We start from the raw sequence: 24123 nt of genomic DNA on the forward strand, positions 1-24123 counted from the left end.
AAAAGAAATGATTAAGAAAGATACTCTCAAAATTACAAGACTCTGATAAACAGATTGAAGAGAATGTCACAAAATGGAATGTTATCCCCTGGTCATGGATAGGAAGAACCAACATTGTGAAAATGGCCATACTCTCAAAACTGTTACACAGATTTAATGTAATCTCCATCACAATACCATTAGCAACCTCAAAGATCTAGAGAAAACATTCCTAAAATTCATCTGGAACCAGAAAAGTCCTCATAAAGCAAAAGCAAACATGAGCAACAAAGGCAAAGCAGGAGACAACTTTATCCCTAACCTGAAATTATACTACAAAGCTACTGTAATAAAATCAGCATGGTACTCACAAAAAAAAAAACCACCTGAGGATCAATGGAACAAATTAGAAGATGCAGCCACAACTATGAACACACTCAACCACCTTATCTTTGGAAAGGGGCCAAAGTTTTTCCCTGGAAGAAAGATAATCTCTTTAACAAATGGTGTTGGAAAAAATGGCTTTGCACATGTTGAAGACTAAAACTAGACCCATGTCTGTCACCATGCACTAAACTAACATCAAAATGGATCAAAGATCTAAATATTAAAAGAGAAACACTGAATCCTCCAGAAGAGAAACAAGGTATAACTCTTGAAGACATAGGGGCAGACAGAGCTCATGCACCAAAACCAAACTGCATGGGAAATATTTCAAAGAATGAACGACTGGGATCTCATCTTACTGAAAAGTATTTATTTATTTATTTATTTAGGCAGAATCGGGGATTGAACTCGGGCCCTTGCACTTGTGCTTATTCTATTGAGCCATCTTTCCAGCTCCTGAAAAGTTTTTACACATCAAAAGAAATCACCAATTGTCAGGCATGGTGGTGCATGCCTGTAATCCCAGTACTCAGGGAGGCTGAGACAGGAGGATCATTAGGAGTTCAACTCCAGTCCTGGCTATCCTGGCTACAAAGTTAGCTCAAGGCCAGCCTGAATTTCATAGTGAGACCCTGTCTGAAAAAGAAAAAATAAATCACTGATACAGGAAAAAGCAAACCCATGAAAAATTTCTACCAACTGTCCCTTATACAAAGGGCTTCTTTCTAGAACACATAAAGGGTTAAAAAAAATTAGACCCCCCCCATTGAAAGACTCAATTAAAAAAATGGCATCTGAGCTGAATATACACTTCTCACATAAATAAATATAAATGGCAAATAAATATATGAAAAAATGTTCAACATCATTAGTTATTTGAGAAATACAAATTAAAACAACATTGAGATTCTATCTCACCCCAGAAAAAATGACTATCATCAAGAAACCAACCTGGGGGCCACAGAGATGGCTCAGTAGAATAAGTGCTTCCCTGGCAAGGGCAAGGGCCTGAGAGCAAGCCCCAGTTCAACTAAAAAAAAGAAAAAAGAAACCAACGTGGGCTGGGGAGACAGCTCAGCAGCCTAAGTGTCTACCTGGCAATCACAAGGTCCTGAGTTTGATCCCTGGTACCTAAATAAATAAAATAATAATTTTTTTAAAAAAGAAACCAACCAATAGGAAATACTGGTAAGGATATAGGGAAAAAAGAAACCTTCACTGTTGGTGGGAGTGTAGATTGGTACAACCACTGTGGAAATCAGTGTAGAGATTTCTCAAATAACTCCCATTCAACCCAGCTGGAAGAGCTGGGATGTACCTTCTGGCATTTTTCCAGAAGAATTGAAAACAACATACCACAATGATATATGTAGACCCATGTTTATAGTAGCACAATTTGTAATAGCTAAATCCTAGAAACAACCCAAATGCCCATCAAGTGAGAAATGCATAAAAAAGATGTTATTTTTATACAATAGAGTATTACTCAGCTATAAAGAAAGATAAACATGAGACTTTTATAGGAAAATGGATGCAACTAGAGACCATACTCAGATGTGAAATAAATCAGACCCACACAAGTAAATATCCTATTTCTCCCTAGTGTAAGGAACTGAAAAAGTAAATCAAATTTGAAAAGTATAATAAATATTGGGAAAGGTAAAGAAACTGCTCAAAAGGAAAGGACAGCTGAAATGGGGAGAGCAGAAAAAAGAAGAAAGGAGAAAAAATATATACACAAGATTGTTAAGATAATTGTACCACTTATTTCTATTGGCTGATCAATTTTGCATGCCTATATCTGGTAATCTGAACAACTTCTCTGAAGATAACAAGACGCCGTATAACACCATTGTTATTTTTCCTATCTTGTTTTGAAATTCTGTATCATTTTTGTTTATTGTCTTCAAAATTAAACAAGAAATAAAGATACAATTTTTTTTTTTGTATTTTAGGGAAGGGTCTACAGGGTCTCACTACAAGAACAGTCTCATGGGCCGGGGAGATGGCTCAGTGGGATAAGCACTTCCCTGGCAAACACAAGGGCCTGAGTTCAATCTCTGGTTCCAAAAAAAAAAAAAGAACAAAGAACAGACTCATGGTGATCCACCTATTTACAGCTTCCCAAGAGCTGGGATCATAGATGCTTATCACCATGCCCAGTCTCAGTCACCCTCTCAGAATGCTCCGGGGGCAGGGCCAGCATGGCAGGCCTGGGGATCGAATCCCTTGCCCCTGCACCTGCTTGCAGGCACTTTAATTCACTGAGCTATTTAGCCTGCCCAAAGATATTTTTTTTTAAAAAAATGCCATATCATATAGGAAAAAACTAGTTATATATAGTACTATGGCCTCCAATAAGAATGAAAAGAAACCATTAGCTTACATATGTAGACAAGAAGGGGGAAAACAATCACTGTTTTAAAACTGCTGACAACTTTCTACAAAGGCAAATAATTTCGAGAAGTTAAAAAATTGAATAGAGCCCAGTTATATGCTTCATTGAAATCTGTGATCAGTGAACAGAATCTTTCTGAGCCTCCATCCTAGATGAGTTTTCTGTCATCTAGCATGCTGCATACACACACACACACACACACACACACACACACACACACACACGCAGCATCACGGTGATGAAACAGCCAACAGACATAACAGCCAAGTGCAGTAGCCTCATGATAATGTTGAAGAAGTGCTGCACACCGACCTTGAAACCCACAATGTGACCCCGTTGTTGGTGACAAAATGGGATACAATGGGGGTGCCACTGGTAACTGCTAGCAGTTTGCAATTAACCACATTATTGTACTAATACTTAGTATGCAATATCTCTGACCTAAGGGTGGAAGTTCAGTCACTTCTAAGACAGGATCAGATGTAAACCTACATAAGAAAACTCATGGCTGATGCCTGCCTCAAAACCAAACGAATATATATATATATATATATATATATATATATATATAACTTCATATAAAATTTTAATTGTTTTTTAGTAGATACATTACATCTAGATTTCCCAGGGAAAACAAAAATTTTACATATGATCATTGTCAGATAATTATTGGTTGCAACAAAATACTGCTTGATATATTTTTTTAATATTTTTATTGTTATTTTAAAAAACATTTTCTTTTGGAAAGTATGAAATTAGATACTTTAGAGAAAAACCTTTTTGGGTTTAGGTAAGTGTGGGAAGCATGGTAAGGGAAATTTCAGTATGTGTACTTTGACACTGTCTGCAATAATGAAATCTGAAATATTGGGCTAATGTCAATTTTAAAAATTATTTCAAAGGTAAAATTTTCAGAGCTTAATATTAAGTATGAGAATTTAAGTAGAGGAGCTTGGAACACTAAGAAATTAATCTATAGACAAGAGACAATAAGAGAGAAGCTCTTCTAGAAGTGGAAATAACTGATAGATAGATAGATCTGATCACATTTGACGTTCAATTATTGGCAGGTCAATATTTAGAACAACAGAAATCCTCAGCACTTAGATACAAATATGGAGATGGGTAGAGTCTGGCACTTTGACACTGACTTCTTTTTTTTTTTTAAGATACTTGGTACGGGGTCTCACTGCACAGATTGGGCTGGTAGTGATCCAGCCTCCCTAACGCTGGGATTACAGGTGTGCGCCACCATCTTATTCATCTTAACCATGTTGAAAGCCAGTGTGCTAATGCTAATGGCATTCATACATCCATGTTGTGTGGCCACCAAGTATTTCACCACTCTTCATCTTGCAAAAGTGAAGCTCTGTACCCAGCAAACACCTCCCATGGCTCTCTTCCCCCTGCCTGGCAGTCATTCTTCTTCTTTATGTCTTGATGAATTTGATTGCTCTGGATAATTCATACAAATGGAATTACACAACATTCTTTTTTTTTGTGACTCACTTAAACAAGAAGAATCCATTCTTGTTGTAGGGCCTACAATTTCCCATTTTAGTGACTGACCAACAAAGTAGCCTCATTTAATCTTTTTATATTCCTATAATATTTCATATTACCTTACTTCAAACCTTATAAAAAATTGCCTGGGGATGTCACTTGAGTCCCCTTTAAAAGAAATCCTGAAGCCTGAGCATTCCCTTGCTACTGACCAGTGCTGAAGCCAGCAGATGCACACTACCATTTATGCGGCCTTTGGAATCTGCTTCTTAACCTCCCTTTTTAAAAAAAAGTGGTAGTCCTACTATCTTTTTCTGATTACATTATATTCTCTGCATCACAGAACTATGTCATCCAAACTTTTGATAACCCTCAGAAGCACAAGTACATTTTATAGTGTGCAGTTATCAAGCCTCTATCATAGGATAGGCCATGAGGCTATGGAGAAGAATCGGATGCAATTTGGTCTGTTTTCAATTGTTCACCTGCAGATACAACGAATGCAGTTTACCAGAGAAAATTGAATCTGGAAATTCTTTTTTTTTTTTTCTTTAAATTTTCTTCTTTAATATTTTTTAATTGTTTTTTATTTTATAGAGTACAAAACTATTAAAACAGAAAAATTACAAGTGATACAGATGGAAATTGATGCAAATCACATCAGTGGGATTTTTTATTTATTAATAAATATCCTGATAAGCAGACAAAGATTTAGTCATTTATGTACAAAAACTCCCTCAAGACTCAAGCAAACATCAAGGATGGTTATTAGAGGTGACAAGGTAACTGAACCCGGCAGAGGTTCAGATGCAGGTTTGTAATCTCTTGTCGAAAACTGATAAAAGCAAAGCCAAGTCTCGTTCTTTAGGGACTGAGTACTGGTAAAAGACAGTCAAGGACTTCCACACAGAAAAAAAGTGTAACCCAGTTTCTAGAAGTAGGTCACAAGGCAGGTGTTGGATCTTCAACACAATTTTAAAAACTGGAGCAGATCAGAAATTCCAAGAATTTATTTGAACAAGTGTGCAAACATATATGCAAGGCTGTGAGATGGAATACTGTTATTAATAGGAGACAACTTAGAAACAAACAAATGCTCAGTGGTAGAGTCCTGGTTACATAAATGAAAAAGTAGGCCATGATATGAGAAGGTTTCCAAAATATACTATTAACTTTTTTAAAAAAAATGTGAGACATGAAAAGTCTGATACTCCAACATAAAAAGTTGATACATGTGACATATGCATATAAAGACAACACACACACACACACACACACACACACACACACACACACACACGCCTGTGGGTGAGATAGTATCTATTCAGGAAAACAAAAACCAGGAAACTCTTCAAGCAGTAAAGATTCAATACAGGGTCTTGTGAAAATTGTCGTAGAGTCAAAAGGAGAAGGTAAATTTATCCAAAGATGAGAAACTTTAGGAAAACAGTAACACCCAAAGGAACAACTATTTAATGAAACACTAAGAACTTGTCCCAAGGTTGACAATTCCTGTTATGTGATTTCTTTGGGATCCCTCTAAGAGATGGTCTTAAAATGACAATCTGTGGTTATATCATTACATGTTTTATAGAATTAGTAGACTGCTTGCAGGAGAGGGATGGTACACCTATTTTTCTGAGAGTTTTGCTTCTAGATAAAAGTTCTATTTTGTAATTATTGAATGACTTAGGCCCACAGGCCTGCTTAACTAGTTAAAGCAGTTGGGGTTGGTAGAATGGGGAGGCAGCCTGATAGATTGCTAAAGACAATTACAACTGTGATATTTACAATAATGTTCTTGTGGTCTTATTTTAACCTGTCTGAACAGAGGAGTCTTTTTTTGAATGAGGAAAGAGTTGGATTTTGAAGGTTAACTTTGTAATTTAGGAATGTGTAGTACACTTAACAGAGGTAAATATGTAACGTTTTCATGAGATAATGGGGTCAGTTTCTTTCCCAAGCATAGTTAGGGGTCTGTACCTGACACTTCTAGGTACCAGTTCAGATTCTCTAGGCCTCGCCTTTTTCTTACTCCAGCTCCTGCAGGGGCAACCCCATCTGTGCAGGCTCTAGTTCCCTGGGAGCACAGTCAGACAGCATCTGTTTCAGCACAAAGCAGTCTTGAGCTTTTCAGCTCCAAGTCTTCTGCTGACACTGAGACAGGGATGCAGTGGAAACCCACTGGCACACACCAACCTGCAAGAACAGGGTCAAACTCTCGATGGCTTAGAGTTTATGGATTGTGGATTTTCCCATAGCTTGTTCTGGTTCGGAAGCCCTGAGCTTCACAAGGTGATTTAGCAGCTCTATGGAGAGGGGCTGAGCAGCCAGGAATGCTTCCTTCTGTACACTGTGCCCCTCTTGGCTTCACTCCCCTGTCTCTTACTCCCTCCAGAATCAGACTGCTCAGTAAAGGACTTGAACTTGAATGTTTATTCATGCTCTACCTTAGGGACAAAGATGATTCCCAGGGTTAGATGATTTCTAATATATAATGCTATAGTTCTAATAAAGGTCCAGAACAATGCTTTGTAAATATAAAATGGTACAAGACCAAGACCAGAGCTTGATGATTTTGCTGCAATTTCCATGTTTAAATAAATAAATAAATAAATAAATAAATAAACACAGGTAGGTGGAACAACTGTAATCAGAGATTCAGGTACTATCAGGACTTTCTCTGTATTGCTCATCTTTTTTAAAAAATAATTTTTTTATTTTGTTAATTTCCCATGACACCTTGGCAACATCAAAAGCATACAAATGCAACAGCATGCTCATTTTAACATTCTATACCTGGGCAAACTGATACCATTTTGGAGGGGTGCAGAGTAGTTTTGACAACAGAAACAAACTTAAGCAATGAATAAAATAGAAGTCAGAAAACTGGTTCTGATCCACCACAAGTACCTGTCATCTGTTTTGCTTTTGTCTCTGTTTTTCTCTGGAGAATTTCACCTACTTCTGTAGTTCACACAGAAAGAACCGCCAAGGATGGCAGAAGGGAGTCTCACTCCCTTCCGTCCTGGCTTCATATGGAAGAGGCACTTTTAGCAAGAACTCTGTTTTTTCGGCAGTCCTCCTCTCCAAGTTCTCCACAGGTCAGGAGTTGTTTCTATACATTGTAGGGCTGGAGAAAGGAGCTGAATGTGACGGGTCAGCTGCATTCATCTGGCTCTCTTTTCTGGATCAGGTTTGTGCAGGCCCTTAACTCGCTGCTCGGAGTGGAGCACCACAAGCCTGCAGAATACCTCAGAGAACTCACTGGCTTCTTCCCCTCATCCTCCGACATTGCAGAATGTTTTTTTTTTTTCCCATAATTTTATTGAGAAACGAATAGCAATGAGACAGTTTCAAATCAAATTGGTAGGACAGTTTCAATAATTAACACATTGCATACATTCTTCCTAGTGGTTAATTGCTGTACAAGGTGTGGACATGATATCCTATTTACAAACACTATTAGAACAAATTACTCTGTTCATTAAGAGAATATAACTGTATATCTATCCTAACCACTTTGAATACACAGATACAAAATGGACATTCATCTGTATCCCCTTTTTTGTTTAGTTCCATCATTTGAATATGCAGAATGTTTTTAAAAACCTAAAGTGCATGAGTGAGTATGTGTAAGTTATATGCAAATACTGCACCATTTTATATGAAGGACTTGCCCAGCTGAAAATTTCGCAAATCTGTAGCTTTTTTTTTTTTTTTTTTTTTTTTTTTTTTTTTTTTTTTTTTTTGTGAGTCTTACACTCACCAATATCCTCCAGGCTTTTTACCATACAATTTACAATTTATTTATTTATTTGACTCAGGGTCTTGCTGTGTAGTTCAGGCTGGCCTTGAACTCACCATGATCCTCCTATCCTAGCCTACCAAGTGCTAGCATTACAGGTTTGCACACTGTGCCCAGCTTTCTATCCTATAATCATTGTGCTCAAAGATGGGTAATTTTCTTTTTCCCCTCTACCTCTAAAATTCCTAGGGAAGGACTCTAATTAGTATAACATGAGCTCTGACTAGAGAAGCAAGGAAACTGGATCGGGTAAACCTTGTCAGGTACCCATCAATGGGTCAAACACCTGTGATCAAAGTTACATCAATCTGTGACGTGGCATCTCTGTTGTATCACCATAGCCATGTGTAGTCCAGCAAACCGGCTAGGCTCACCAAGGTTCTAGGCAGGACAGTCTACAAGGGACAGTATCTACAGAAGCACATAGAATTTCTGGACTTGGTGAGCTACGCCATCTCTCACAATGCACAGCCCCCAAGCAGGAAAGCCATATGCTCACCTCATTGGGATCTGGACATGCAGGCTGCTCAGAACCTTCTTGGTCTTAGCAATGATTGTGACTATGTCTAGATGTCTCAAAAAATCCGCCCGCAGTCATGGGGGCGTTTTTCTGAGGCAGCTGTGTCTAGCATGTGTGATGCTGGGATCTAGGGTGTGTGATCAGTACAGTAAATTGGTTCACTGATTGGTTTGGCATAGTTCTGGCTAGGATTAAGAGTGTGAGTGCCCTATGGTTGGTAGTCTGCACGCAACGTAAGGGATAGAAGGAGACTAGTCCTTCCCTCCCTTGTTGCCTTTTCCATCTTGTGGGTTCCATGAACTGTTCTCCGTGATGCCCCTCTGCCAAGCCTTAGAGCCAGCCCATTATGGACTGAAACCTCTACAGACTGTGAGCTAAATAAACCTTTTTTCCTTTAACTTTGAGTTAAAGTATTTTGGCTCAGTGATGAGAAAAGTAACTAAAACAGTGACTATTAGAAGGAGCATTTGTGTTTGGTAGATGGCATGGAAGGCAAGACAGTTCTAAGAATCTGCAGAGCTTTGAGTTCCCAGATTAAAAGATATCCACCTTTTTCCTTCATGGATATTATGCAGTTTCATCTTTGTCCTAAGTTTTCATCTTTGCCTCAGAGGAAAACTTCAACAACTTAGAGAAAACTTGACATGAATTAAGCAAATTTTCTCTACTTCTACCCAGGCAGTATCTGCTTCCACCCGTCTCTTACTGGTTTTTTTGCAGTCTCCATGAAAAAGATGGCCTTCCTCTTGGTTGTGGTATCTGTGAGGTGCTATAGCTACAATAGTTGGAACACTATAGAATGTGTATGTCTTCCAACCCTCAATTCACGTTTTGGTACTTACTGCCCATTTTGAGTGTATTTGGCAGTAGGAGCTCCTGGAAGTGGTTAGGTCAGAAAGCTGGAGCCCTCCTGAAATGGGATCGGTCTCTGTGCCAGAGAGATCCCAAAAATTCTCCTCATGCTTTCTGCAATGCAAGGAATAACAGATCTGTTGAGGCAATTAAATGAAAAAAGACACAAAGCATTTAGACTGAGGCTGGTGTGGAAAAGTAAGAGCCAATCTTCACTAGGCTATCACTACCAACACATTTCCTGTTACTAAACACAAGAAATACTTTTCACTTTTATCTTCCTTGACCTTTAAGCAATAGTAGGCATTGCTGTCTTCTCACTGACATTCTCTCTTTTATTGGTTTTCATTTTACTACTTCTCATAGTTTCCATTCTACTTCTCTAATTATAGGTTCCTAATATCCACCATGGAGTTCTCTTTCTCATTTAGATCTTGAGACTGTGACCCTGAATCTCTTCTCCCATGTTGCGTATCCCTACCTATTGCTTGCGCATGATCTCACTGCACCCTTGAGTAGAACTTAGGGTAGGCTTATGTAAATCTTCATTTCTAGACCTCACCTCTCCCCTGAGCCCAGAGATATTTAATGAATGGCCAGATGCTGTTAGTGCTTGAATAAGTGGCTCAGGATGCTTTTATAAATGTAATAAAGGCAGGAAGCTAATGGTTCATGTTTTAAATATTTGCGTGTGCGTTCTACAGGCACCTTGCCATTCTGTGTGGAAGTCCTCACCCACAAATGAGGCTTTTTCTTCCTTTAATATCTAATGACTGTGCTTCTCTAATGAGGAACTTCTCTCTCCCCATCACTCCCACTAAAACATCATTTTTATTTGACAAACCCTTCGTCTAACGTCCAAATCCCTCTTGATTTCACCTTTCTTTCCATCCTCACACATTATCCAACCGAACCACTTGCAGTTTTCCAAATGTGCTATTGCCCTCTTTTACTTACACTCCTTTGTCTCCTTTTTCGCTATCTCTGAGATTTAGTTTACCACTTGTTTCCTCCAGGAAACCTCCTCTTATTCCCCCAAGATCAAATTAGTTGCTTGGTGATTCTCTCTGTAGCATTTGCTTGTGAGGGGCTGTGTCAGAGCTTCACAGCTCTCCTGGGGAAGAATGTTATGTGTTTTGCCTGCTCCTTTCTTCAAGTCCCCCCCTGCAATGTCCCTGTAATCTACCTCCCATGAATGCTGGCCCTGCATTCATGGGAAGCTGCTTAGCTCATTTGCAGAAGTAATGTAGAACTGTGAGGGAGCAAGTACCCCTGGAAGCAATTAGCAATCAGGAGGGTATAGGAGTCAGAGAATTTTCACAGGATGATTTTGAGGCTCATTCTACTCAGTGAGCAGTTCCTCAGGGAATCCTCAGTGTAGTCGTGCCCATTAGACCCATAGTTGTTCACTGATTCTGTATCAGCTGCTCTCCCTCCTTGGGTCCCTCTCTTACTCGCTCACCTCATCTCCCTGGATTGAGTGCCCAAATAAACTTCTCCACATGAATGTTTTTCTAAGGCTCCAACTTAAGATGGTCTCTAGTCTATACTGCTCTGTAGAATTTATTACAGTGTATTATGTTGCTGCTTTACCTTAGTCATCGTTGCATCTTTAATTCCAAGAGTGCTTTTATAAGGTTCAATTAAAATAGACATTACATAAAATATATAAAACCCACTAGAAAAAAGAGTTGGGAGAGGAGAAGAGGGAAGAGATAGACTTTTGGCCAACATTTTGTGTGTGTGTGTGTGGCCAGCTCAGCCCACCCTGGAGGCAGGGCTAGTGTGGCACGTGGTGCTGGGGATCGAACCATGGTCCCTGCTCACTTGCCTAAGCTTGCCCAAACACTTTTGACCTCTGAGTTATCTCGCTGGCCCAACATTTCTTTTTCTTAGGGCTGGCCATTCCTACTTCTATGCTTTTAGTGTTATGAATGTATGAAGTCTGAAAAATGCTATACAAATGCAGAGTAAAAAGTGTCTACACAGGGGGCCTGCTGGTTTGCTCAGTTGTTCAAGCATCTGCTCATGCAAATGTAGTCAGGTGCAGGATACAGAGGTTCGATTCCTACCTCCATCTGCATTACCAGACCTGCCCTTAAGGCAGCCTGAGACAGCAAAAAAAAAAATCATTTTCAACTTTTGGGGGCTGGGGAGATATCTCAGTTGAATAAGCACTTGCCGGGTAAGTGCAAGAGCCTGAGTTCAATCCCCAGCTCTGCAAAAAAAAAAAAAAAAAAAAGTACCTGAAAAGTAAGACAAAGGTAGGCTTTTTGTTTGCTCACTCATGACAAGGTAATTATGAGACTAAGCAACATTACATTATTATATCACTTTGTAACTGATGTCACATTGTAACTGTGGTACACTGTGGACAAACAGCTGACAATTCAACAGAGCAATGGTTCTTGGGGGGCTGCCGCTACCACAGAAGATCTGAGTGGAGGCAGTGAGTAGTAAAGACAAGTAGGGAGAGGCACTGCTGCTTCCTCAGGAGTTCTGTGAGCGAGACAGAGAAGACAGAGTATGAGAAATAGACATCAAAGCAGTCAGGCTTAGGGAGTATGTAAAAGCTGGTCAACATTTTCCTGAAATTTCACAGACATCTTCAAAACAACTTCAAAGGAGAGCATGTTTCACAAGTGAATAATGTGATACCCTAGCGCACAATTAGTTATGAAGTTTTCATCACAGTGGCACCTAAATAGTTCAGAGATACTTGATGCTTAGCCTAGATGCAGCCAGAGCTTTATTAAACCCAGGGCACATTCGTAAATGTAATAAAGGCAGATGTCTAATGGATTCACCGGAAAGCAAACAAAAACCAACGCACTGCCAAGGCACTCGCACATGCTCGATTGCTTCGTACTGCACGAACACCAATCTCAGGAGAAATGATCCAGTAGAGCCTAGATCAGTGGGCTAGAAGTTCTTGGTCTCCAAAGGGGATGCTGTGGGGAAATAAAACAGTAAGTTAGGACAAGTAGAAATTAGTCATGGCAGACTATTATTTCTCTTTTGCCCCCCCTTCTTTTCTCTCACTTCAGTGTTTTTTGATTCTTTTCCTGTAAGTTCTTCTGTTCATATTCAGAAAATTCAAAAAGCTATGAACCCTTGATGCAAATAATTTCCCTTTAAGGAAATCTGTAGGTTACTAATATCCTTTCCTGTCTATTTCACAAAGGCATAGTATATCTATAGAGATAGACTTTCACACCACCTGAATGTTTTAAAAACTTAAAACACAGCTATATTTGGATCTGTGAGGTATAAGCAGCAGGAAACCTGCAAGATCCTAAGACCTGTTATTCCCCTCTTATTACCTCTATTTTGCAAAGCTTTGTGTGTTCCATCTACAGAAGCGATCTCAATTCCTCCAGTTCAAGAAATTTTACCTTCACCATAGAGTGCAGCCTTGGGTTTTTCTGATTTTACCCACTGATGTCACCCCAGAAATGATGCATACCACTCAGTTCAATTTGCATTGTTACACAAAAGGGACTCTCCTTGGAAACCTTTCATGCACTTCTAAAACATAATAGCATTTCAAAGAAATGTGTTCTTTTTAAGATAATAACTGCTGTTAACTCCCCCACTAGTCTCGATGAAGTATTTGACAATTAACCCAGCTTACAACTGGCTTGAAATGATTTGACAATGCTTTAACTCTTTTGGGAAATGCTTTTCTTTAATTTACTATGAAGCATTTTCCCTGTTCAATATATTTAGGTGCATTTAGATTTCACTTCTATCCTTTCTCTGTAGTTCTCAGAAAACATAAATTGTTTTGTTTATGTGTTCTTGTAGTTCCTAAAAACGTGTAGAATTATTGTGTCATAAGCTTGTGTACCCCAAAATTCATATGGCGGAGTCCTAGTCTCCAATACCACAGCATGGACTGTACTTGGAAATAGGACCTGTAGACAGGGGTGCATATGTCAAAACGAAACTGCTGGCTGGGGCCTACCTCAGTTTGATGGGCATCATTGGAAGAGGGGATCTGCATGCACAGCGCCCCCAGGACACATGCACCCAGAAGAGAGAGAAGGTGAGGACACGAGGAGATGCCACCTATGAGCCAAAGAGATTTCTGCACAGAAATCCAAAGCTGCTGGCACGTTAGCCTTCAGAACTGTGAGAAAGTACATTTCTGCTATTCAAGTTACCCAGGTTGTGGTTCTCTGCTACAGTGGAGCAAGCTGACTAATGCACATATGCTCTCTCTAGTACATCCTTTCTGAGGGGCACTGCAGCCGCGGCTTGTAGCTCCCTCAGCACAGGGAAACGTGCTGCTGCTTCCCACGCCTATCCCACGTAAGGCAACCCTCTGCCAAAGTATTTGCTTCTGTTCTAAGCCAAAGTATTTGCTTCTGTTCCTGCTATGATTTGACTGTCTGAAACAATGGTGTGATGCACACAAGGACAGCCCCCGAGCTCTGCAGGAGCCCACTGCTTTCAGAATACAATCACAGTACGTTGAAGGAAAGGACCTTAAGTGATCAGGTATCCAGGCAGCACCTTTAAACTCTATTTCACTGCCATATACCCTTAACTGCTAAACCCAGACCTGTCTGCACTGTCATGCCGATGTCCTATTTCCTTCCTCATTCTCTTATCTCTTATCCTGCATGTCCTTAACTATCTTCTTGCCTATACTTTCAATAATTACTACCAGAAAGAGGTTATTTAATGGACACTAGAAGGGTAAAGTAGGTTGTGGTTTAATTACCCACCTGTCACCACTTTGACTCCTTTTATTTCATGAGATTAAATATATAGAAAAAAAGCCTGCCTTTTAAAAAGAGAACGAGACACCCAGGGGCAGTTTAGGTGCACCCCATGGGGAGCACAAGCCCTTTGCCACAGACATAGGGTGGTAGAGCACTAGCTTCCAAGCCAAGCTCTGTGCTTCTGCCCTTGCCCATCATACTTCATTCAAATTACAGCAACTCAGAGAAGACATAACTCTAAATCATATTTGCACAGCTCTCACTCAGGGGAGGCTTTCCACTGGACTCAGGGTAAAACCTGAGTCCTCACAAAAGGCTGGAAAAGATTTTAAGTCTGGCTCCCTGATGCCCACAACTGACTTCCAGCTTCTAACTCAGTGACCTTCTGCTGACCTCAAATGCTCCAGGTTTCTACACTGTGGCTTTTTCTCTCCATATTCCCTTAATTGGGATTCATTTCCTCCAGATAACTGCAAACATTCTAATTTTTTTTTCTTTTTTATCTTTTTTTTTAATTTTAGGGAAGCGTCTACAGGGTTTTCAGGGTCTCACTACTAGATCGGACTCATAGTGATTGGCGTGTTTACAGCCTCCCAAGGGCTGAGATTACAGGCATGCGACATTACACCCAGTCTCATCTAAATTTTTTCATCTGTCCCAGTCTCACCAATAAGAATATTGATAACAACAATAGGAATAAAGTCCAGGTTTGGTGGTCTATACCTATAATCCTAGCACTAGGAAGACTGAGGCAGAGGATCACTGTGAGTTTGAGGGCAGCCTGAACTACATAGCAAGGCCTTGTCTCAAAATAAAATAAAATAAAATAAAATAGGAATAGGAATGAAAACAATCTTTCTTATAATTGTTTAACGTGTACCAGTGTTCCTTCATTCTGTTACTGGTTTTCCAGGGTGGTGTAGACTTCTTCTACAGCTTCTTTCTAAGTTCTTATCTTGAATGAATAATTAATTGAGACACATATAAATGTATTTATTACATAATATATTTATTAAATTATATTTATTAAAAGTAGGAAAAGAAGTTTGCTCTGCATAGTGGGAGCAGGCCACTGAAGAAAGAGACTGGAATGGCCACGAGACCAGTGCTTTAGGCTGACACCAGATCTAGACCATCTTATTGCAAACCTGCTTGATTTCTGAGAGAAAAGCAGAAGACACTACTTTCTGACTGATCTCTGTGCAGGGCTTGGGAACTGTTCTTTTGCTCATGCCTTCCTGGATCTCTATGATTGACATGCCATGTGCGCTCACCCAGGGCTGTTGTGCCCTAATCTTGTCTCTTCATTTATCTCTGGGAAATGGTATAGTTTAAATGGTGCACATGCAGTACAGAAGTTGAAGACAGATGTCCTTTACTGCCTGATGTGTACCACCCTGGGGAACTTGTACACTAAAAAATATTTCAAGCATACTGATGAAATATTTTGGTGCTCATTTGCAAAGCTAGTTCCAACTAGCTTTTTTAAAAAGTCATGCATGGATTAGCATAAAGGTGGGAATGAATTAAACAATTGAATTGTTCAATGCCTATTTCTTTTCTTCCTGCATCTAGGTCAAAAATTTAGTGCTTAGCTTTCTGGCTTATTCCTGAAAAATGATCATTTGTATTCCAGAGTCATCTGCTAGTCCTCAGAGAACATCTGAAATAATCCTAAAGGAAAGCTTTCTCAGTGGACACCGGAACTCCTGCTGAATATCTCGGGGTCCTAAAGGCTCACCTGAGCCCTCACGTAGCCACCTCGAAGGGAATTTGCTCCACTTCAGTTGTGCTCCTTTGGGCAATTAATTGGATCACATGTGTCACACTCTATTGCAACTATTTCTTTATCTAACAACTTCATATTCTCTAAGGTCTTTAAGAACAGGGTCTTTAATAATTCTTCTAAAATTAATTGTACTGAAAAACTCTAACAGTGCACAAACAGTCCCTCATGCCCTATCTGCTCATTTCCACCTCCAAAACAGCCCCTGTTAAATTTCTGAAATACCTGCCTAAATGTATAATAAACAAGTACATAGATCGATCCACAGCAGGCATGATGATTTTCAGGACACCACATTCAACAGTATAAAAATGCAACTTTTAAAAATAACATCTTAATTTCTATTTTGAGCATGAGTTCTGTCAAGAGGCAGAAAATGCAGTTTGTCAGTGCAAAGGAAACTCAGCCATTTCAGGAGTTCTAAAGCAGTTGGGAGCTTCCCCTTCAATCTTAGCCCTGGATCGTAGATGTTTCTGCTACTATTTTAGATCACCAGGACTGGTACAGAAGTGTGGTGAGCCAGGGCAAGGTCTAAACATTCACGAGCCACTCCCTCCCACAGACCCTTCCATACTGGCTTTTGCACAGACCAGAAGGCTGCTGCTGCATCTGCTTGAGGTGTTGTCTCTTGCTGACCTTGAGGTCCTGACTGGCTGCTGATGTGTCCATGGAATTGGAGGCTGATCCTGGCCTGCAGTGGTTAAGCTGCCCCCACCCCTCTCTGTGGCACACCTCACACCTGTCTTTCCTTCCCACTCATGTACCATGCCAGCAAAAGGTACTTTGTAAAGGGACCCAAGACAGGACTTCGGTTACAGTTCCTCATCCTGTGAACCCTGACACTCTGAGACTCTGCCCAAGGAGGACAGATCCCAGCACCAAGTTCCCACCAGCTCTCCTTTCTCTCCTGGGATAGTTTGATCAGCCTAAGGCAGGAAAATGGGCCCTTAGATCAACATTCATTCTTTTTGTTTTTAACATTCATTCTTTCAAAGCTATTGTTTATTTTGTTTATTCTATTGTCTCTGCCAAGAGTTTCTGAGGTCTATTTTGAAACTAAAAAGCTGAGAATTAATTCTTTTGTTCTCTATTCAATTGTGGCCCTGCTCCCTGGAGACCCAGGATGCCCTGGTTACTGCTTGCAGTGGTTGAGGAGGTATATGAAGGGATGGTTTTAGTGTGGATGAGGATGAGGACGGAGAACATTTAGCAAACATTTAGAAAGATTTCCCACTGTATTTATAGATTTTCTCCCCACAAGTGTAATCTGCTTATGCATTCTGTTCTATAATTCAGTGGTTTTCACCTAGTAAAATATTCTGGATATCATCCTAAATCACGTGTATGTCTCCTCATAAATTTTCAGAATTACATAATTTCATTGTCTCCATATACTATTTTTATTTAACCGTACAAAGCAGTAACAATAAGCACTCTTACTAACAAATATTTGCTTATAAATGTGTGATATCCATAGTCTACTTTTGCTGGATAGAGAATTCCTGTCTGACAGTGTGTATATATTTTACTTTTTGATTCTTATTGCCACACTGTCCTTAAAAATGTGCATTAATTTATGTTTCCACTAAACTACACCAGCATCAATTTCAATTAACATTCATGAACATTAATCATTTGTTAAACTAGAGATTCCTCTTACTTTCTTAGGGGTTTCTTTTCTTGCATAAATTGTTTATCCATCTCCCCAGGCTGCTTTTTTCTATTAAGCATTTGTGTTTCTAATTGATTTATTAAAGGCTTTTATATATGAAGGAACCTTTAGCTTTTTCTTAACTTGTTTTATTTTAAACTTTAGGCCTTTTTGTATAAAAGCTTAAATTTTATATGGAATAAAGATTATGAAATCTATTTTCTGCCTTTCATGACATAGCAGGAGCAGTTTACCCCACTTTAGTAATGTCAAAATTTACATTTGGTTACAATATTCATTTGCTTTTTCTCCTTCACATTTCAGTGCATTCAAATTTACTTAGCTATAAGGTGGAGATATACTGCTGTATTTCCTCAACAATGCTATCTTCCCCTATATTTAGCACTTTGTATTGAATATCGTGGATCTTCCCAAGTACACTTTTCAGGCAATAGTACTAAATTTGGCCCTGTGTCTTAGTACAAATAATTTTAGTATTATCCAGTTCAAGGTCTTCTTGTCTCCTTCTTTCTCCAGTATTTCTGATTACTGTGACTTCTACAAAGGACATAGATTAGGTATGTGTTTATCCGCAGATGGACCTGGTTTGGTGTGGAGACCAAGGCAGGTGACCCCTGTTGTGCCTTCTCCTTCCTAAAGGCTGGGAGCCCCTGTGAGTGAACACAAATTGATGTTGCTGTTTCCCAGAGAGGCCGTGCTTCTTGGAAGCCCCTGACTGGTTTGGGCTGAATTTTTGCTAAGGATCAGTGGTGGTGAACCTATGCATGCATGTCATTTGTTTTTCTTTTAAGACAAAAGATGTTAATGTATGAGCTGTAGACTAAAACTTCAGTATTGAGGTTTAATTGCAGTGCTGCCACTTTGTAATAAATGAGTGGGTTTTGGGTTGCAGTTTGGGTACTCGTCAATAAAAGGTTCACTATCACTAGAGGGTAGGAGTGGCAACTCACTAGGCCGTTCCTGTGGATGCAGTTTGACTTCCATGGTGTAAAGTCCCTAAGCAAGTTGTGCACATCTCCTTGCTCTGAAAAATGTAGAAATCCTCCCTCTTTGGAAGACTGGAGTGTGGTCCTTCTTTTGGTGAGTTTTGTTCCTAGTCTCTTTCTAAAGAAGTCACTTTCACTCTATTTTAAAAGTTCTTTTCTTAGCAGTTGCCTTGGGGATTATAAGTAAAAATTTCATTTACATCAATCCAGTTTGGATTCATGTCAACTTCAATTACAAAAGTATTCACACATATACATATATGTGTATATATTTGTAGCTTTATATATACATATATATATATATATCAGTCAATATAGATTCATAATTATTGCCTTATTTAAAAGTTGTCTTCTAATCAGGAGAAAATATTCTTTTTATTCCTTTTTTAATTTTAATTGAGACAGAATCTCTTTATGTTCCCTAACTGGTACTGAACAAGGAAACCTTCTGGCTCAGTCTCCAGAGGAGCTAGGACTATAAACATGGGTCACCACTCCCTGCTTGCTGACATTTTTTAAAGCTGAGCAAGCAGTTCGTGATAGGTTTTCATTCCCTTCTCAAGAGTGAAAATGATTCCCAAATTCAGCTTAAAGTCTCTTCACAGTAAACTCCAACCTCTCAAAATTCACACAAGCACAAATGTTAGGTGAAAATTTGGAGGAGAACAATGCTGTAGAAAATAGCTGTGCAGAGCAGGGTCCACAGGAGGCCTGAAGTGCGGCACTCATAGTGGACAGCGTCTGAGCAAAGGTTTAGAAGAAGAGCAGGCGCAAGTTATGAGGGCTCTTCAGTCAGAGCATTCCAGGAGGAGACTCAGTCTGTGCAAAGGTCTAAAGGTGGACCTGGCATGCTTATGGCCCAAGTAGGAAGGCTGCCTGAGAGGGTGGATGCTTCGAAGGACAAAAGAGCTGAAAGGTGCACGAAAGGGTGAAGGAGCACATCATCTGCAGCCTCAAAGGACTGCTTTCCTACTACAGTGTGGAGCCTTATACCTCATTCTTGTTTGTTTTCTTCATAGTGCAAATGGCTCTAAATATTGATATCAATTTAAGTAGCACTAGAATATTTAATTTAAGCAACTTTTGCAGGCACATTGACAAAGTTTACTAATATAAAATAGGTTGGAAATTTACAGCAAAACAATCCCACTATATTTCAGAGCTACATGTAGTTATGCATGCAGGAGCCCATCAGGATCTGTGGGAATTGGGTCTGGGAACCCAATGCCAAAATCTGTGGATGCTCAATTCTCTTGTGTAAAATTTCATAGTATTTGCATACAACCTACATATATCCTTCTGTATACTTTAAATCACCTCTAGATTACTTATAATATTTATTGCAGTGTAAATGCTATGACAATGGTTGTCACTGTATCATTTATGGGGAAAAGACTACTACAGGCTTTCTCAATTCAGTACAGATGTAACTTTTCTCAAATATTTTCAAGCATATTTGGTTAAATTCAATGATGTGGAACTCACAGTTATGGAGGTATACAACAATATACACATGTGTGTACAACAATATACACATGGTATATATGACATACAATAATAGTTTTAGGGGCCAGGGAGATGGCTCAGTGGAATAAGCGCTTCCCTCGCAAGCGCAAGGGCCTGAGTTCAACCCCTGGTTCTGCAAAAAAAAAAAAAAAAAAAAAAAAAATAGTTTTAAATCAATAAACTAAGTATATTTAGACGAATAAGCTCAATATACTACAAACAATTCAAATGAATTTATACTAATATAATTCAACCAAATATAATTCCAATGGATAATTTTATTGTATTATAAACTCATTTATTTAAATCCATTTAAATGAAAACTATTTTTCAAATTCTCAGCATTGCTGGGGAAAGATGAGAGAAGTTAGCAAGACAGAAGTATGCATCTCGGATGTGGCATTTTTTATTCTTACAAAGCAAACGAATAAGTCAATTAAAACAGAAACAAGGAAATTGAAAAAAAAAAATGAAAACCAGTGCCTGCTGGCATTTTGTCACTCTGGGAATTGTTATTTGCCAGTACTGTAGGAGGTACTATTGTCCCCACCAAAGATCAAAAGCAGGAGTTGAGCCTGTCCCAGTGCCACTGGATCTTTGACTTTGCTCACTGGTGGCTTGAAAAGTCTATGACTTCATTTCCAGGATTTGGTTTACTCTTCAACAGGAGAAAAGCAATATGGAATGAACTTTCTGGGACAAAATGTTTAAACCTTCAGAGACTAAAAGTGTTTTGGTGAAAGAGCTAAGAAAATAGTAGTTTATGTCAAGCTGTCTTTCTGACCATCAATGCTGATTTAATTTATTTGGTAAATATTTCTTAAGTGCTGTTAGGTGGATGTAGCAGAACAGCATGTAACTGGAGAGGTAGGAAAACAAACAGGCATCCTAGAAGCCATGCAAGGAAACAGTTTCAGGAAGAAGCACATGTCCTACCAACTTTTAATAGTGCAAAGAAACAGTGTGTAAACTGGCCAGAGGATTTGGCCTTTAGGAGTTCATTGGTGTCTTTCTAAGGAGTAGTTTTTCTTGTGTGTGGTGTTTGGGGCTTTGGAATTATAAATTAGACTCAGGATCATTTTATCCTTGAATGAAGTTCCATCTGTTGAAGTACCTAAGCAACTTTTGACTTTTCTTGGACTCTTACTAACACACAATACACAGCAGCTAGATCAGGACCAACACTGGAACTCATTAAGAAAATTAAGTTAGGTGGTACTTATTGTCCTGCCCTTTCCTATTTATATCATTGATTTGTATGAGAGTCAGGAATCACCTGGGAGGAAAAGGACATCTTGCTTCCTCTCAGTAGAGAGAGATAAATTAGAGAATTGATGTGTCAGTGAGTTTTAAGAGTAGGTGTTTTAGCGACAGGTGATAAATTACTAGAAGATAGACTCTAGCAGAGAGACCAGCATAAGATGAGTCTCATTTACAACAGTAGAGGGTCTGAGAATGAAAACAGGATCCAAGTTGTGGTTGTGGTATGGTAGCATCACTATATGACCAAGTCTCAGCCAAGCCAGATAGTTTGTTCCCTAAGGAGAAAAGAAGTTGTGTGTGAACAAAAAGAAGGACCTTAAGCTCTAGAACATCACAGCCCTCAATAATTCTGTTGCAGCATGCTCATACAGGCCATTACTTGGGCAGAAGAGAACCATTCAGTCAAGCATGGAAGTTTTTCTTCATGTCATGAGCTTTAAGATTTGCACCATAGAAAGGCAAGAGCATGGTCATGGGTATGGCCTCAGCTTGACAGAGATGAGCAAACCCTGGTCCTGAAGCCTGGCAACAAACAAGGTGTACCTTTTAGGGACCCCAAAACCTTGGAAGAGCTAAGCCATACTTCATTATAAGATATCAAAATTTCTAACTAATTGGATAGAAGCAAACAGGACATAGTTTGCATTATGTTGGTTTTAAAACATGGAATTGTCACTTAGGATTAAAAATTAGTTTATAAAGTACACTTTATAGTTTGAATCACTTTTCCATGTTATAGTTGTTATAGATCTGTCTTTAGATTTTTAATTTTGGTTTTTTTCTCTTATAGCAATTATTCTGGTGGTCAAACAATTTTTTTTTTTTTGCTCCAAATGCTTTCAGGGCAGGTTTGGCTGGCTTGAGTTGTGGGGATCGAACCACAGCAATTTGAACCTGACTGCTTGGTTGAAGCAGCCACTCAAAGAACTGAACTAAAGGGTGGGCGCCCCTGTCAAACAAATTTGATGAAACTTATAGACATCAATTTTTGCTTCAGTGTGACAATAAATTTGATTTTACATTCCTGTATATATATATATATATATATATATCCTTATTATTTTTATAAAATGCAGATTTTTCTACCTTTCTTTGTTACTCTGTGGTTTTCAAATTCTTTGGGAAAAGATAAGGAGGGAATTAACATTGAGCTCCCTTATACCAAATTTTAGTATACATCAAATTAAGATTTTATCTTGTAGTATTAATTCAAACCTTTTTTGTTCAGAAACAATTTTCATACTGTTATCTTTTTGTGTCTTAGATTTCATAACAATAATACTGTACCTAAAATATATATTCTTGTGATAGTTATCTAAGTCACTTAAATTTACTGTCCCCTTTTACAGTCACAATCATTTGTGTTTGATTTGTTTTTCTTTCTTTCTTTTTTGTAGATACCGATTGAGTTGAAATATTCTTTCAGGTTCTATGTTTACAAAAGATTCCTCTACTTTAAACACAAAGAAAACAAGTAATATTAAAAACTAGTGGAATAATATTATCATGGATTGTAGAAAGAAATATGTATAATTAGGAAATTCATAATAACTCTATACAAGGCTTGCTTATGCTCTTTCTTTTCTGAGTAGCATTCTTTAAATCTGGATCTTGAATGATAACTCTCTGTCCTTGTCATGTGTTTTTATTAAATATCATGTTTTATAATCAAAGAATTCAAGTGAATATTCAAAATACTGCTTTAGATATTCAAGAAAGGCGACCTCTCCGAACCAAAACTCAGGCACGCCACGTGAGTGAGACTATCTACCGCGTCCTTGGGACCCCGCCAACCCTTGAGAGCCCCCATCCCCAAAACCACCAACTGAGTAAGAATTTCTGCAGCACCCGCGGGACCTCTCAGGACTAAAACCCAGGCATGGCAAGTGAGGGAGACCCTCTACTGTGCCCTAAGGACCCCTCCACCCCTCCGGAGCCCCAGCACCCAAGTCCTCTGAGTCGGTGAGAACTTCGGAGACACTGTTAGGATCCCCATATCCAGCCCAAGCCCAGAACCTGCTAGTGTGTGGGAGAGCTTCTGTGCTGCCCTGTGACCCCTGGGCCAGGGGCACAACAGAGGGGCACCACAGGTTCACTGTTGTGCCAGAGGGGCACAACAGGTTCACTTCCAAGGGCTGCAGCAGGAAGGAGCTGAACACAATGGCTAGACCCAGATCAGGCATAACTGGATAAACTCAAACTTAATAGACCTGCACCCGAATTTCAGTAAGTGTAAAGGTAATAACTGCACCAGAGCTCTACACCAAAAGTCAGAGGTCAACGCTACACAAACAACCTTTCTTTTATTTTTATTTTTTTATTTTTTTTATTTATTTATTTTTTTTTTGGTGGAACCAGGGATTGAACTCAGGCCCTTGTGCTTGCCAGGGAAGCGCTTATTCCACTGAGCCATCTCCCTGTCAGTGCTACACGAAATGACAAAGACAAGCAAAATGCAATCTCAGGCCTCAAGTGCAAAGGACACTAGCTCAACATAAATGAATGAATTAACAGCATCAGAAGTGAAGAAACAACAGCAGAAAGGTATAGAGGAACTCAGAGGAGAATTAATTACTGAAATAAAAAAGAAATCTCTGAATTCATAGCATCTGAATTAAAGAATCAAATACAGAAACATGGGGCTGGTGAGATGGCCCAGTGGTCTAAAGCACCTACTTAGAACAAGCTTAGCAAAGCACAGGGACCGCGGTTCAATCCCCCAGCACCACATGC

General features: G+C 39.2%; 1 pseudogene; it reads left to right on the forward strand.

Annotated features, from left to right (window-relative positions):
* The window catches only part of LOC101575362, a 41786-nt pseudogene that overhangs the window by 5274 nt on the left and 12389 nt on the right, over positions 1–24123 (forward strand).

Source organism: Octodon degus, unplaced genomic scaffold, assembly GCF_000260255.1.
Source record: "Octodon degus isolate 3935 unplaced genomic scaffold, OctDeg1.0 scaffold00122, whole genome shotgun sequence".
NCBI classification, from domain to species: domain Eukaryota; kingdom Metazoa; phylum Chordata; class Mammalia; order Rodentia; family Octodontidae; genus Octodon; species Octodon degus.